Below are 15,993 nucleotides of genomic sequence, written 5' to 3' on the forward strand. Positions count from 1 at the left end.
CTCCACATGGCCTGGGAAGTGGCTGAAGGAGGATTAATGCTCCCCACCCTCCCAGCTCAGTGTCATTGTCCCTCCTGATGAGTGGCACCAAAAAGAAGGCTGGAATCCTTTGTGGGAGCCTGCGTTAAAGGAAGCAGGAACCAGGAGCCATTTCAGTTTACTGCTGTTCCTCAGGCCCTGTCCCCAACACATGACCTTGAGACAATCTCCCCCACCCTGCATGCTGGCCATTACCTGAGAAGTCACATCCAGAAAGGGCTCCATGCCCAGCTGGAGAACCAGGCATCCGGCTGTGACCTCTAGGAGGATGAGCCCTATCCTGGGTCCTCTCCAGGGCTGGCAGGGAGCATGCAGGGGAAGTCCTGGGCCCATCTACTGGGCCTGTAGACCACCCTCCTCTCATGGGGGCCCTCAAGTAGGGTCTGTGGGAACAAAGTTCCAGCCCAGCTTGTTGTTGTATGAACAGAGAGGAGAAACGGTCCCAGGAAACTCCTCCCAGCCCCAGCCCCTCATACCAGCCATTTCCAGCACTGGTCATTCCCCACGGTCCTGGTGAGGGGTGATCTTTGAATGTGTCCAGCTACATCTGCCTGCTGCACTCAGCACCTTTGTAGGAGGGGTGGCCAGCCCTGCCAGGCCTGTCTCCCTGGGCCCAGACCTCAGCACACCTCAGAGCATGGCCTTCTGCTAACCCCGGCGGGACAGGATGAGGGCTGGAGAGGGGCTGGGGACTGGTGGGAGGCTGTTGGGATGGAGGGTCTTGCAGGATGGTGCACTGAGGACTGTCATGGGAACCATGCTGGGGAGATATTTCCCCACCCCAGAACGCACCGTGTCTTGTGCAGTGCCTGTACAGTGGGGCAGTTGGGCCACGTGCAGGGCAGTAGGGCTGGGTCAGTGCAGGGATGGGGCGCAGACGGGAGCCATGATGCTCCAGGAAGGTCTCGGCAGTTATGGAGGTAACTCACTGCTGCTGACAGGGTTGGGGCTCTCCTGGGGGCTACAGCCACCAGCACCACCTGCCAGGACTCCCAGACCCAGGACAGATGGTTGGTGCTGAACGTCACAGCTCATGGTGCCACCTCTCCTGTGTCACCATTGTCTCTCAGGAGCACCTCCAGCTGCGTCACTCCCTGCCCAGGTGCAGAGAGGAGCTGCTGGAGGTCTTCTCTTCTCACCCCTGCTGATCCCAGCTCTGCCCTGGCATTGGCCCACAGGCTCTGCCCTTATCATGTTATGTCTCCATATGCTCTCCATACCACATAAGGACCCGCAGCACATAGCTCTGCTTGGAGCTGGCCTCCATGACCTGCCTGCATGGGCCCAGGAGATCCCAGCAAGGCTGTGCTTGGAGCTGAGGCTGTGATCGTCCTCAGTCAAAGTTGGTGGGACAGTCTGGATGGGAGCCAAGGGGAGGAAAGGACAAGAGGCAACAGGGACAAGCAGCAGCAAAGGAAATTTCAAATGAGTTTAAGAAAAGAAAAAAAATTAGCAACCACGATAGTGGAGCAGTACTGAGGCAGGGGCCAGGAGATGTTTAAAAACTCTCCTGGAGAAAGCACTTCCCAACCTGATCTAACTGTAAAGTTAGCCCAACTCAGAGCAGATCATGGTCCTGGAGATCTCCAGCAGTCCCTCCCAACCCAAATCCTCCAGGAGGAAGGGTCTGGAAGGAGGAGTCCCAGGCAGGGGACACTGCTGTGGGGTTGAGGCCTTGCTGGCATTCGTACTGCCTGGTCAACTCTGTCCTCAGAGTCACACAGGGAGTGAGTTCATCCTCAAAAGGAGTCTCTGCTCCATGGGCAACAGGAGTCAAACCAGTGCAGGGAAACTGCAGAGAAGGTCTCAGGAACATGCCAGGCATTCAGCCCCTTCGACTGCTGAGGTGTCCCCAGACCAGGGCTGCAGGCTGCAGACCCAACTCTGTTCCCAGCAGACCTCCTGCCTGGGGCTGGAGGGTGCCCAGCAGCAAGGCAGGCATGCCTGGGGGTCTGGTGCCATTGGGGTGGTGGCCTTTGGACCAGCCTCTGTCTGTAAGGGGCTCAGGAGCTTCTCCGCCTCCATGTTAGTGGCAAAGCTAGTGTCCCAGCTTCTTCCCTCTGGAGAGCTCAAGATTTAATTCTCTGGAGAAAGGGAAAAAGGAAACCCTTTTGTCCAGGAGACTTCTACCACCCCATCAACCCTCTACTGTCTTCTCCTGCCATATCACCCCAGAAGTCCTTTGGCAGGAGCATCTTTTGGTTTCTGACCCTCTCTCTGACCCTGCTGTGAGCAGCAGGTTGCACTACAGGCCTCCTGTGGCCCCTTCAACCTGAATTATCCTAAAAGCCTGTGACCTCAGGCCCCATTTCAAGCACAGAGCTAATGTTTCTGGGACAGGAGTCACTTATGCTTTATGTGACCATCTAAAAGAAGGCAGGTGAACACCTCCTCCTCCCCTTTGACTGTAAGGGCAGCCTGGGAGGCACTGCCTCAGGCATATCTACATCACCCCAGAAATTCTTTGCGTCTACCTTTAACCACATAAAAATCCATTGCCTGGATCCTCTCAGTGGTGAGGGGGGAAATGCAGGCTCTTCTGCCTCTAAGTAGGTGGTGCCATCCTGCCCTTTCTTTCTTTCTTGCCTGAAGCTGAGCCTGGATGGGGAAGTGAATGTGGAGGTTGTCTGTCACTGCAGTGACCGTGAGATGGTGGAGAGGTAGGAGGAATAGCAGGATCACCGCCCTGGACTGCAGCAGAGGATCAAGATGATCCTTGTCAGGCTGCCATGAGTGACTGGCCTGGAGGGCAGAGGAGCCATGGAGCCCTCTTGGAGCTTCAGGAACAACGTCCTCAAAGCACAGGAGCACAGGAAAGTCTGCAGGAAAGTCCTTCAGGGCCTGACTTGGGGCTGGCATGGATGAACAGGGACTTTGTGATTTAGGACTTCAAAAGGCAGAAGGAAGTGCACAGAGGGTTGGAGGGGGAATGGGCTGCCCAGGAAGAAGACAGAGACATTGCGTAACATGGAGTTAGGCAAGCCAAAGCTCAGCTGGAGCTGGAGCTGGAGCTGGAAGTGGGAAGGGATGGGGAGGGCAACCAGAAGGGCGTCTGTAAGGATGCTGGCAGCACAAGGAAGGCAGCGAGCAAGGAAAATGTGGTCTCCCTGCTCAGTGGGGCAGGGGACCTAGTGACAAAGACAGGGGAAAGGCTGAGGTGCTCATTGCCTCTTTTACTTTGTCTTTCACAGGTATTGCCTACTGCCAGGCCTCCCCGGCCCCCGAGGCCTTTGGCAGCATCTGTGTTAGCAAAGCCTCACCCATGGCAGAGGAAGACGCAGTTGGGGAGCACTTTTGCCCAGTGGCACACACAAGTCCATGGGACCGGATGGGAAGCACCCCAGGGTGCAGGGGGAGGTGGCTGGAGTCACTGCAAGGCTGCTGTTGACCATTTTTTAAATGTCAGGGTAATCAGGGAGGTTCCTGATGACTGGGAAAAGGCAGACATCACACCCATTTTCCAGAAGGGTAAGAGGGAGGGTCTGGGGAATGACAGGCTGGTCATCTTCATCTCTGACTCTGGCAAGGTGATGGAGCAAATCCTCCCAGAAACCATCTCCATGCACATGAAGGACAAGGGCTGGAAGAGGCAGCATGGGTTGACCAAGGGGAAATGGAAACTGTGCCTGACCAACCTGATTGCCTTCTACCATCAGATGAATGGCTTTGTGCACAAGGGGAAAGCAGAGGATTTTGTGAACCTTCACTTTAGCAAGGCCTTTGTCACAGTCCCCCATAGTCTTCTTACAAGCAAATGGTTGAGACCTGCCCTGCACCAATGGGAAGGTGGAAGATTGGCTGGACCATCAGGCTGAAATGCTGTGCTCAGTGGTGTGGCATTCGACGACACAGACCACAAGAAGAATGGTGCAAGAAAGCCTTTATTGAAAACACAATGGCTGGTTATATAGCCATCAGGCTCAGCCACTCCTCCAGGTATCTCCTTGGCATTGTGGCATCCTGTGATAGGTGGAAGGCGTCTTCTGATGCCCAGCAGGCGGGCAGGACAGTCCAGCAGGACAGGCCCACCGCAGCTGCTGACACGTAGGCAGGAAGGCACACCGTGACTGCTGACACAGGCAGGAAGGCACATGATCACTGGCAACTTCATACTTACCAGATCATTACTTTCTGCCTTAAAGATTCTCTGCTGTCCCACACAGCATCACTCAGTCTTGGTCCCCAACATATCCCCTCTTTTTATTTATTAAACTTAAAGCTTGTCAGGTAGGGGAGACAGATAACAAGGGCTAGAGAGCTTACCAAGATTACCAATTCACACGTCAGTGCCTTCTTAACTTATGCCCCAAGCCTAACGTCCAATCCTATCCCTTAAAAGGCTTCCGCTCTAATTCTATCTACAACTTATCGGTGCAATTATATTCTAACTACAACTTATCAGTACAATTCTTGCCCTGTAGGACATGAGAAATGCTTATTAACTGCACTCTGGTCTGTATATCGGTTTAAGAAATTAAGAACATATGAGGCCTTCCAGAGTTGCTCTTGTGGGGATGTGCCAGGACTATTCCCCCTTTTTTGTTTCTCAAGCATTTCTTTCAGGGTGAGATGGGTACGTTCCACTATTGCCTGGCCAGTTGGGGAATGGGGAATTCCGGTCACATGAGTGACTCCCCAAGCTTGAAGCAATGCCCATGTTCGTTGTGCCATATATGCAGGACCATTGTCAGTCTTAACTTGAGTAGGAACCCCCATTACGGCGAAACAGGCAAGCCAGTGACGACAAACATCACGGCTCTTCTCCCCAACATGGGCAGTAGCGATAACGTAATGGGAAAAAGTGTCTACAGAGACATGAACATATTTCAACCTTCCAAATGAGGGGTAATGGGTAACGTCTGTTTGCCAAATACTACAAGGTTGCAGGCCTCGAGGATTGATTCCTGAATAGGGTGGTAACGGGGATACATCTTGACAATCAGGGCAACTTCGAATAATATTCTGAGCCTGGTCCCTAGTAATATGATAAGTTTTCTGCAATGCTTTAGCATTTTGATGGAAAAAGTCATGAGATAGTTTAGCCTGTTGATAAATATTAGGTGTCAACACAGCTGCTGTAAAATGATCAGCAACACAATTGCTTTCAGCAGTCGGTCTGGGTAGATTGGTATGAGAGCAAATATGTAAGACAAAATAGTCATGCTCTCTTTGCTCCAACAAAAACAACAGTTGCTTCAAAAGAAGAAACAACTGTTCGTTCATCAGAGTTTTTAAAAAGGATCGTTCCAGACGCTGAATGATGCCTGTAACTTAAAGAGAATCAGCAACAACATTCAGAGGCTGTGCCTTGAATAGTGTAAAGGCTCAAACAGCAGCTGCTAACTCAGCTATCTGCGTAGAACCCTTAAGATGCATAATGTCAGACTCCCATTCCCCTTTATCATTCTTCCATGTAATCACTGCCTTCCCAGACAGCCCTGACCCATCAATAAAGGCAGTTAAAGCCTGAGGGAGAAGTACACGAGAAAGATGAGTCTTGAGCTGTAAAGGCAGGGTTTGGAGCGAATGAAGCAACTTGTGCCAGGGAATGGAAAAGCTAAGCTCCCCTCCAAAACCCGCAAGGGCAGCTTGGAGAGAGAGACTCTGCTGGAAGCAAAAATTGAAGTCCTGCCTGGCCAGTGGGATAGAGATACTAGCCAGATCTTGCGCCAAAAGGCTTTGCAAACGATGGCGCCCTTTCTGAATAAGCAGCGCCATCATCTCTATCCCAGTGGTCACAGTCTTCGAGAAAGCGTGTGCTAGAAACAGCCACTCCAAAATTCTTAAGGGATCATTGTCACCTGAAACCCATTGGCATAAGAGAGCGTAAGGTTGAAAGACATTATAAATCAGAATCAGGCGAACAGGAAACATTGGAGAGATGCGATGAATCTGTTGATTTTGAATAGCTGTAGACACCCATTGTAGGGCGTGCAGTGTCTCAGGAGTTAATGCTCGGGATGATGCTAAGTCTGACTCTCCCTTTAGCAGAGCAAAGAGAGGGGCTAGGTCCTGTGTGGTAATGCCAAGATAAGGTGGCACCCAGTTAATGGTGCCAAGCAGTTTCTGCAAGTCATTTACGGTTTTAATATCAGATGCTAGCCACAAAGGCTGTGGCAAAATAGCAGTGTCTGTAATCCTCCACCCTAAATACTTCCAAGCTGCTTGCACTTGGACCTTTTCCTCGGCTATACACAGACCATTAGCACTCCTCGACTACCGTTTGAACAGCATCCCTCAAGGATGTGGAGATCAAAATATCATCCGTGTAGTGATAAATTAAAGCATTGGGATATGCTCTGCGAATAGGGAGGACAGCTCGAGCCACAAACATTTGGCGTATTGTCGGACTACTTAGCATCCCCTGAGGCAATACCATCCAGTGAAAGCGAAGTGTAGACTCCTGATTGTTGATCACTGGAACCGTAAATGCAAATTGTGGTGCACCTGCTGGATGTAACGGTATAGTGAAAAAACAATCCTTCAGATTAATAACAACAAGAGGCCATGGTTCAGGTAACATTACTGGTGATGGGATCACAGGTTGGAGTGTCCCCATAGGTTAGCCCTTGGCGATAGCTTGAAATAAGTTCATGGTGTACGCTGACTGGAGGCTGCAATCCTTAACTGAGTTCCTGACTTCTTTTACCGCCTCGTAAGGCAGCTGCTCCCATGCAGCGGGTTGCCTTGCCTGATACCGCACAGGGAAGGCGTGGAGAATGTCCGAGTCTCCGCTTCGCAGCGCCTCCTCGCGGCAAAGCTCTAGCGCACCACAGCACTGCGGTAGCGCTGGCGTCGGGCCAACAGCTCTTCCCCAGGAAGCCGGGACGGCGGAGGGGGGCTGTGGGCAGTCCGCATTCGTGGGCAGCCCCGCTTCTTGAGGGGAGGGCGGTCCCGGGGGGGGGGAGGGCAGCCCCGGGGGCGGCGGTCCCAGGGGGGGGCAGCCCCGGGGGAGGGGGCGGTCCCAGGTGGGGGGTGGTCCCGGAGGGGCCGTGGGCTGGACACAGCAGTGCATATTAGGGGGTGGATGAAAGTCCGCCTCCTGTTCCAGATCATTCGACCCTGAATTAAATGAGTCGTCACACTCGGAATCCGGTCCAGGTATTATTGAGAACCTTACGGCACTCTGACCGGCCCTTGCTGCGGAGGGCAAAAGTTCAGCCACGTTTACTGCTTGCAAGTGGAGGAGGGCAGAAAAGACCTGTTGCCAAGTTACTAAAAGTTTCTTCACCTTATCATCCCTCTGCTGCCTCAACTCGTCCCCAACTTGTTCCCACACCGCAATGCTTAACGTTCCCTCCTGCGGAAACCAGGAGAGCTGGGAAATATTCCCCCCATGAGTCTTTAAGACTTTCTGTAATACTTCCATATAACTTCTCTGTTCTCTTGTAAGAGATTGCCCCATGGTTCCCAGCTGCTCACCAGCCCTTCTGTGGTGGTGATGGGCGCGCTCAATTGCCAACCGTCCTGAAGTTCAGCTGGGCTATGCCACCGGATTTATTGGTTCTGTTTTTCATGCTTCATTCTTCAATGCTTCTATTCTGAAATTCCTTGACTCTGTTTTTCATGCTTCTATTTTTCATGCTTCTGTTTTTGAAATCCTGATTCAGGCGCCATTTGTGGCATACGACGACACGGACCTCAGGTAGGATAGTACAAAAGATCCTTTATTGAAAACACAATGGCTGGTTATATAGCCATCAGGCTCAGCCACTCCAGGTATCTCCTTGGCATTGTGGCATCCTGTGATAGGTAGAAGACGTCTTCTGATGCCCAGCAGGCGGGCAGGACAGTCCAGCAGGACAGGCCCACCGCAGCTGCTGACACGTAGGCAGGAAGGCACACCGTGACTGCTGACACAGGCAGGAAGGCACATGATCACTGGCAACTCACGTGCACACACTCTGGCCACAAATCATAGTTACCACATCATTACTTTCTGCCTTAAAGATTCTCTGCTGTCTTACACACCATCATTCTATCTTGGTCCCCAAGAGTCTATGAAGCGTACTCAGGCTGGGGATTTCTATGCATATGACACCCTGGGTGATTAGTGCTAGGTCCTTATTTGTTCATTTATTTATTTATTCAGAAGCAGACTAACAACAAAGGGGCCAGCACAGCCTTTGGCATTATCTGCTGGGGTGGAGGGGTTAGCCCTGAAACTTCGTGTTCATAAACAGCCACAGAAAGTCCATGAGACTCATAACCCTTTTTATGTCCTATTCTCGCTGAGGTTTCCTTTCTACCCCTTCTTCATCCCACGCTACTTCCAGTGCTAACTCCAGGAAAGAAATGTGATTTCGGACATTTGTTCCAGTTTCCTGTATTTGTCACATATCATAGAAAAACACAGCCCTTCCCTGTTTCTGGGGGTTTGACCACAGGCATGAAACACTGATGCTGGCTGACATTCAAGATCTTTTCATGACACAAACTGCATGCCCAGCTTTTACACTTGAGATGCTTTTCCATGTAGACTGTGCAGCTCTCTCACAAAATCATAGATAAACCATTTAAAGTCTAATAGCCATGGCCTTGTGCTGGCCCAGAGCTACATATAAGCTTGCAGTTAGGACACCTTATTCTTGTGCCTATGCTATCTGCACAGTTTTGCAGCACGTGGGAATTGGCAGTAATGTAGCTATGGAGATGTTTGTGCAATGTCTGACAGAGCTCCAAAGAATTTCTTGACCCAAATAGCTTCCTGTCATTCTTAATACGAGAGTAATATCCATTGTGTAAAAGGAGAAAAAAGGTCTTGAGATATTTGCAATAGGTATTTAGTTTAAAAATCCCCCAGTTTTTTTTTTACCTGTGGATATGATGAAGATGGGTATAGTAATGTGCAGCAGATCCTCAGACAATGGAGTTTTGCTCACCATGACTGTCCTGCTCATGGACTGGCAGCAAAACAGTGATCATTGCCCCTGCTATTTAGATTAATGAAGTAGTGGTGCTTTCCTTAGATAGTTTTAAAATGGAGGGTAGTTCATATGGCACTACCTGTCCAAACCCAGCCACTTTTACAATAAAGGTTGGCAGATGATAAGTCTGAACAACAACAAAAAAAAATAATCTCCCTTTGACTCTAGGGGATCACTGACCCAAACACTTGTAAAATCTCTGTGTTTGTATTGCTTAAATTAATAGTGAGGAAATAGAAAGATGTGTGCCAAAGCTGGTCCTTCATGCTGCAACACCAAAGCTTAAGCCTATAGTCATCTCTGTCCCCTCTGGGGATCACAAAGTAATGGAGAAGAGGGACCTTGACATCAAGGTCAAGCAGGTGCAGCACCTCCAAGGCCTGCACTGTTAAAGGATGCAGACCCTGGTGGACTTTTGGATCTGGGGGATTCCTCCTTCCTGGTCCACTGGATGGGAGACTGCTGCAGTTCTCTGCTCCCTGCTCCTGCCAGCAGTGAGGCTGCACATGTGCTTCCAACAGGCACACACACACTCTGTACGGACATGGTAGGCCACCAAAAAATCAGTTCAGCCAGGGCACAGTACCTTTACAGGCACCACAGAGACACGAGCAGCACTCATAAACATGAACCATGCAAATGGCCTGGTCCTGTTTTTGCTCACCAGCTAATGAGACTCAAAGCTTGCAGGAGACCTCACAGGCACCCTTGCACGGGTGTCTCTGGCAGCTGGCTGCCTTGAGGGCTGCAAGCCTTCCACACCTGCATTCACGCAGAAGAGAGAGCAGCTCAGCCAGAAAATAGCTAGGAATAGGATTTAATACGATGCTAAGGCAGACCGCAGTGACCAGGCACACAGCTTGGCCATGCAAATGTACTTGCCAGCAGCTTGCTTACACAAAACTGGGCCCTTTTATTCCCTCTCCCTCCATTTTCCCATGCTGCTTCTTCCATGATCCAACTGATCCCTCCCTTTCGCCAGCTTTATCCCCTTTGCAATAAACAGTCCATCTCTAAGTATTTTTTTCCTCACTGGTCCCAGTTTTACTATGTATGTACTCAAGTACATGCGTAGTAAGCAATTTAGTCAGTTAGGTCAACCTCAAGCCAGAGCCTAGTTGTCTGCCTGCATACCCTGACCTACCCACGTTGCCGGTGGAGCTGTAGGCCTGGGTGGGAAGACCAGGGCCACCACATCCTTCACTGCAGTGCAGAAGGACGCAGGCTGGAGCTTAATTTTTGTGCTTAGCATCTTCTGTTATTCAGAGAGAGAAGGTGTTTTGAGCTTTTCTCAACAGTCCTGGGACATTGTCCCCAAAGTTTTCAGCTAAATTTCCTGATATGACTTATGAAAGCCTCTTTGTGTCAGCACCCACTGGCAGTCTATGCCCCAGTCCTAAGAAGTACATTTCCAGCATTTTATTAATATTTTTTAGATTTTGTTTGTAATAACCCCCTGTAACCAAGACACACAATTCACATTTCTTCCTTTCATTACTACAATCCAACAAGAAAATAAATCTCCTGAGGCACCTGTGTTTAGTAGCTACATATATGTGTGTGTGAGATATTTTATATGATACATAATTAAAATTGCTGTCTTGAGAAACATCATGACTGAGGGAAGAGTCGCACCTTTGCTCGGCCAATGGCTTCCTTCAAGGCCAGTTTCACAGTCTTGTTTCTGAGACTGTAGATGAAGGGATTTAAGAATGGGTACAGGACAGTGTTCAGCAAAGCTACGGTTCTGTTGGTCTCCAAGGAAACATCTTCTGAGGGTCGTGCATAGAGAACAATGCAGCTTCCATATGCGATGGCTAAGGCGATGAGATGGGAAGAACATGTAGCAAAAGCCTTCTTCCTCCCAGATGCTGATGGCATGTGCAGAATACAATGGAAAACACACATGTAGGACACCAGGATTAAACATAAGGAACCCAGCACTACAAATGATATGAAAACAGAGTCTACTTTCCAAAGCAGGCTGGTGTCAGAGCAGGACAGTTTAAACAAGGGAGAGTTGTCACAGAAAAAATGGTGGATCTTGTTTGGGCCACAGAGAGTCAGCTTTGAGAGCAGGACCAGGCGGTAACTCGAGAGTATGAAGCCCACGACCCAAGCAGCAACAACGAGGTGGGTGCAGAGCTGCCACTTCATGACAGCAGCATAATGCAAAGGTTGGCAGATGGCAACGTAGCGGTCAAAGGACATGACAACAAGGAGAGTGAACTCTGTACCACCCAGGGCAAAATAGAAATAGGACTGGGCAAAGCAGCTGCTTAATGAGATTGTTCTCCTACCAGAGCTCAGAATCACCAACAATTTGATAGTTGTGGAGGATGTAAACCAGATTTCCAGGAATGCCAGACTGCTGATGAAAAAGTACATGGGGGTTTGCAGGCGGTGATCCACACACACGAGGAAAATGATCGTCATGTTCCCCATCACTGTTGTCAGGTATATGAGTAGAAGGAGCAGGGAGAGAAACAGCTGTAGTCTTTGATCAAGCCCTGAGAAACCCTCTAGGATGAACTCAGCTACTACAGTTTCATTTCCTGGTCCCATGCCCAATTTCAGTGCATCCTGCTGAGAGGGGAGCAGGAAGAAACAAGTGTGAGAATTCCACAGTCTGCACAGGAAGGTATAGCCTTCCTTCTTTGCTCCCTTGCTTGCTTCCTATGTAACACGGACAGAATATTCCTCTCAACCATTCATCGCACCCTGATTTCTCTGTTTCACATTTGCAGTCCTCAGAGATTTTACTGTCTTCTTTCTACCTTTTCCAAACTCTCACAAAGGATTCTTTCCCAAGAGCACAGTATTTTAAAGAGGTTGTGAACTAATTCATGCCATGCCTTGGAAATTCCCAGTTCACTCCGACTTATTGCAAGCATCCATCACATCTGTGTTTCAAAAGCCAGACTAATGTCCCAGCAAAAATGCTTACTGTTATCTGCAGATGTCAGACCATCCCTTTATATATGCATTTTGAAAGTTATTCCTTCTGCTTTCCAGTACTTGCCTTTTTTGATTCAGAACATCTGTGAGGCTGCTGATTTCAAAACAAGCCAATATCGAGTATCTCTTTTGTAATCCCCTGCTTTCTTCCACATCTTCTTCCTCTCTGTCTCTCTGGAAAAGGGGAGGAAATAGGGAACAAGCATAGCTTGCCTTCTTTAATACTCTAAATAGTGAAATTCAGTAGGGTTCCCTTCAGTCACTGGAAGTGACTTTCCCTTTAGGGGAGGGGGAATCATCTCATGCGAAAAACCTAAAGGCTGTCCTTTTGGTTATTTGAAATAGGAAGCATCTGGAACAAAGAAAACATGAAGCAGGGTTATATTTTAGGTGTCTAAAAGTTGGGCGCTTCAGTTTGAGCAAGTTAGCATACTCCCATATTGTCAGGGCAGAGAGAAGAGTGTCTGGAAGAGACTGGTAACACTTCTTTCACATGCTGGTTATAGTCTGGGAGGACCCAACCTCTAGAGCTCTCGCTTCGTCTCCATTGACTACATAGGGAGCCAAGGGAAAATGAGTATGGGCTCCAGCTGCTCACAGACACTTCCAATGAAGTAGATGAAACTCCCTATTTCAATCTCAGATCTCCTAATTTATTTAGTAGCTAATTTCCTTTTCAGACAAAAGAACACATCTAACAGAAGGAAGCCCAAGGAAAATACAGGCAATAAATGCTGACCTTTTTCCCTCCACCTTTGCATTTCGTTTTAGACATATAAAGGAAAGGAGCAGATGACTCCATAAATAGGATGCCTCAAAAATGCAAGAGGGGAAGAGGAGATGACAGGTTTTAAGCAGTGAAACAGAGGTTCTCCACAAACTGTGTTGTCCCCCCTGACCCGGTCTCAGAGCATAGCATGTGGCTCTTATACAGGGAGTAAAATGGGAAGCCCAGTAGTGGGTAATACTCCGTGACTGCATTGGCATTTTAACTTGGGGCTCAGGTTAGTCCTAGATCCCAAATGCTCTGTCTTGCTCCCTGCCTCCAGTCGGGCATAGGGGGATCTCTGCACTGGGTTTATCTGGAAGATTTGATGAAATTAAACCACTGGCTGTGGCTGTAATTGAGCAAAAGCTCAAGCCCAGTCACCCACAGCAATATCACTGTAGTCTCTCTTGTGTTATGATTTGATGGTAATTTTGAATGATGGTTACAGAGAAATTGAGGCAGCTTTGCAATAAAGACCTACCTATGTCACCTTTGTATATTAAGGAAAGAGCAATGGCAAAGACTGGTGGCACCAAACTGTGACAGCTGTTTCACAAAGGTTGTCATATGCCATCCCTCAGCCATCAATGGAGAGAGGCAGACTGCAATGGTCTGAATCACCTTTTAGGGATGGCTTCCTCTCCTGTTTGATTAGACAGGGAGCTGGCATGGGATATATTCCATCTCTAGAAAGGTTATTGCCAAAACAGACCAAAGTAGGCCCAGCAAGTACAAGAGCAGAAAGGAGAGGGAGAGAAACAAGGAGAAATGCTGTGACGCTACTGACAAGGGAAGAGAGAGAGGGGCACCTTCCCCAGATTGCACCTCCTAGACAGTGTGTCCTCCCAGGGCAGTCATTCGCAGCCCCTTTGCCTTGCAGTGGGAAATGGGCACGTGGCAGGAGAGAGGCAGCTCTGCTTTCTGGAAATCTGACTGCCAAGGAAGTGAAAGATGCCCTAGATCCCTTCACGGTCAGAGCAGTGGGAGGGCTCTGTTGGGTGGGAGAGGAGAAAAGGGTGGCTTGCTCAGAGGAAGACATCTACAATGAAGGGCCACAAGAGAGTTGCCTGAATCCAGCCTACCACAATGTTTCTGTGAGCACTTTCCTAGCATTCCCTGACCATCTCTCAGCTGCTTGGAGCTGTCCCCACCAGGAGCTCTTTCTCTGTCCCCACATCTCTCTCCTGTCAGTGCTCACAGACCCCATGCCACCCACTGGGCGTTTGGCTCTGCCCTATGGAAACCTTCCAGCAAAAGGGCACTGCCCAGGGGCATCTCTGTGTTGGCAGGACCTAAGGAGCAGGTAGGTGAGACTCAGCATGAGGAGAATGGTGAGAGCTGCAAAGGGGATATTGCTGCTGCCTGCAGGTAAAAAGGCGGTTGAAGGAATTTTCTGGGATCCTTGCAGACCTGTGGATCTCTCATAGTAACACTGCAGAACTCTCCTTCAGTCACCTAAACGTAAAACATCCTTTTTGACGTGTGCCCTGCCAAAGATGCAAAACAAAATCTGAGCCTCAGGAGAGCGCTCTCCCTTTCAGGTAAGCCTGCCGTGAGTGTCCCCTTGAAAAGTCTCCTCCAGGCATGCTCTGGGGGTGAGCTGGAGCTGAGAGCAGCCCTGACCCATGCAGCACCCTCTCAATGGGAGGAGAACGAACCTGCCCTGCCAGGAGTCACTCCTCCCACTCAGAGCTTCTCCCCACAGTGCCGTGGGAAGCTCCCCAGGCAGGCTGAGTGCTGACCCTCACAGGTGGCAGAGACACTGTCCTGGGCACACAGCACCCTGGGGCACAGGGACACTGCTCTCAATTACAGCCCTGGGCAGACCTGGGCGCACACCCAGGCTTCACTCCCTTGCACCAGTCCTGGAAGGAAGTAGCCATGAGGGCCTGTCCCTGTGACAGTGTGGTAGGGAATCCCTGCTCTAAAGCATCTCCTCCTCCTCTGCAAAGGAGAAGCCAGGAAAACAATCTTTAAAATCATGGGATGCGATGGGTTCAGAAGACCCCTCCAGGAACCTCAGCAGTCTTGCTCTACAGCCAGAGATTTACTGTGTCAGGGGCTGTGAAGATTTCCCCCACAAGCAGCTCTCCTCTGTCCTCCCACTCCACACTGCCTTGCACTTCTCTCTGCCTTCTCTCAGCTCATGTCAGCAGCAGCAGGCAGTGCCCGCAGCCCTGCTGCTCTTGGCAGAGGAGCTGCTCCTGCACACAGCTGTGTCTGGGCAGTGCTGCCAGGTTGCCATGAGCTCCCTCCATCCCAGGAGCCTGGCCCCGCTCAGGAGCAGAGGCCCAGCTGAAGGCCTGAATTTCTCTGTCCCTTGTACTCCCTTCTCCTGGGAAATGTTCCCTGAAGTAGACTAAAACAATCACTTATTATCCTTCTCTATAGATTGGAGCGAGACTGATTCCAACATTGCAATTTATTTCATCAGAGGATGGCTATCTTTGAGAAGTGGAAATGTCCTATTCTGGAAGCCCCTATTCCCACCTCTTAACTAGGCAGGACACCTAGAAAAGGGACAAGAAGGGAGTTCATCGACACAAGGTTCAGTTGTTGATTTATGAGAGTCAATCTGGACATCACATGCTGGTTTAGAAGGCCCTGGGCTGCAGTGGGATTCAGATCCTTTCCATGAACGCCACAAACACACAGGAGATGGGATTCCCTTTGCCAAAACTGAAGTGAGCACAACATAGAGGTCTGCAAGCAAGCTCCTTGTCTAAGCTCCCGTTATAATCACTGGAGATGGAGGGTGGGAGTCACTTGCTCACCCACAAACACCTGGTGACATTTGAAGAGACGGAGGTGGTCCAAAGCATGTGCCAGTGTCTGCTTGCTCTGATGGAGTGACTGTGAGACCTGCATCCTTCTAGAGCATCAGGTGGGGGCCAGGTGGGGAATTTCCTTGGCCATCTGAAACTAGATGCCGTCTACTACTACTAAAGCTCCACTCACTATGAAGCTGAGACATATGAAGATCCCAATGTTACAAACAACTAATGTAATTCAGGGCAGACACTTGATTTAATGACAGAGAAATAGGCTATAGGCAGGGCCATGTCCCATGCTTGGGGTGTCCAGCACAACCACACGTCTCTAGCACATACAGCACGGGCCCTAAAGGAAAACCGTGCCCCTTTGGAGTGGTTGCTGGGCAAGTGCCCCAGGACATCTTGGGTTTCTTACCCGTGCCCAAACAAATGAATCTCTAACATTGCCATTAGGCAAAATCTGTACTGTCTGTATCCCTTTGTGCTGCATAAAAGGGAGGCACATCATACCAAGATATCCGCTCTA

This window comes from Dromaius novaehollandiae, unplaced genomic scaffold, assembly GCF_036370855.1.
Source record: "Dromaius novaehollandiae isolate bDroNov1 unplaced genomic scaffold, bDroNov1.hap1 HAP1_SCAFFOLD_41, whole genome shotgun sequence".
In the NCBI taxonomy this organism is placed as follows: domain Eukaryota; kingdom Metazoa; phylum Chordata; class Aves; order Casuariiformes; family Dromaiidae; genus Dromaius; species Dromaius novaehollandiae.